This window comes from Crocodylus porosus, unplaced genomic scaffold (assembly GCF_001723895.1).
Source record: "Crocodylus porosus isolate Cpor-Errol unplaced genomic scaffold, CroPor_comp1, whole genome shotgun sequence".
Classification (NCBI taxonomy): domain Eukaryota; kingdom Metazoa; phylum Chordata; order Crocodylia; family Crocodylidae; genus Crocodylus; species Crocodylus porosus.
The window spans coordinates 2,898,164-2,899,233 of NW_017728905.1; the positions used below are offsets into that span (position 1 = coordinate 2,898,164).

General features: G+C 49.5%; 1 protein-coding gene across 1 annotated transcript in view; it reads right to left on the bottom strand.

Moving 5' to 3' along the window:
* The window catches only part of ACSBG2 (acyl-CoA synthetase bubblegum family member 2), a 25,857-nt gene that overhangs the window by 24,225 nt on the left and 562 nt on the right, over positions 1–1,070 (bottom strand). The gene's annotated exons all lie outside the window — the stretch shown is intronic.

Sequence of the window (1,070 nt, forward strand, 5' to 3'; positions counted from 1 at the left end):
AGCGCACAAGGGATGTTTTAGAAGCCCTCCTCGTGCTTTGAGATCTTGTGCAAGTGCCACCCATTTCATTCCTACCACCGCTCCGCAGAGAGTCAGGCAAGTGTAACCATATCGTTTCAGCCAATAGACAGGGTACAGCTCATTTCATCAGGTGACGTCTCCAGACACTGAATGAATAAGCAGGCTCGGGGTTACTATAGCACATTAACCTGTTGGAAGTGCAGACAGCAGAGGCAGCCCGTGTTATTCAAAATGTGGAAACAAAGATAAGCCGGTTTGTTTAGCACCAGTAATGCAAGCGTCACGTACTACTGACCAGCTTTTTCCACAGGAAAAACCTTTTTTTTCTTTCCTACTGGCTGTTTTGATCCACAGTCCTACTGGAGAAAGATACATGCAAACCTCACAACCGCGGAGCATTAGCTAGCATCATTTCCATGCTGATGTTACAGGTAGGCAACCCGCGGCACAGGTGCCAGCAGATGACACGTGAAGTCATTTTGCAGGACACATGTGCCTTGGGGTGCACAGCAGGGAAGCAAGCACCGTACTTGGGAGGCCTGTTAATAAAAATCTGCCAGGAGTCCATCACCAGAGATAACGATAATGAGAGAGAGAATGATGCAACTGCAATTTCCCCCCTTTTTTTTGGCAAATGTAAATGCAATGCAATAGTCATTTCTTTTTTTATTTTCATTTCCTTTCTGTCCGGGCCCCCGGCAGTCGCTCGGTTCACCCATGCCCGTCCGTGTCCAGCTCTGCGGGGAAGGGGCTGCTGAGCTGCCACCATCCAGATCTGCCCCTCGAGGCTCTGGCACACGGACGCCGTCGTGCCAGGCAGGTGTTTCGGGCACCGCCCAAAACTGTCCCCAGCCCCCATGACAGCACGAGGCTGAAGCTGGTTCCTTTTTCACAGCTAACCTAGACCCAATAAAAGCTTGTAAATCAATGAATTACGCATCCCAGAGAGAGAGAGAATTTCACGAGCCGCACCCACGTATGAATTCATATGGAAAATAACATCCCATCCACATCAGAGCTTCACTTGGGGCTCTGTACTTCATGTGAGA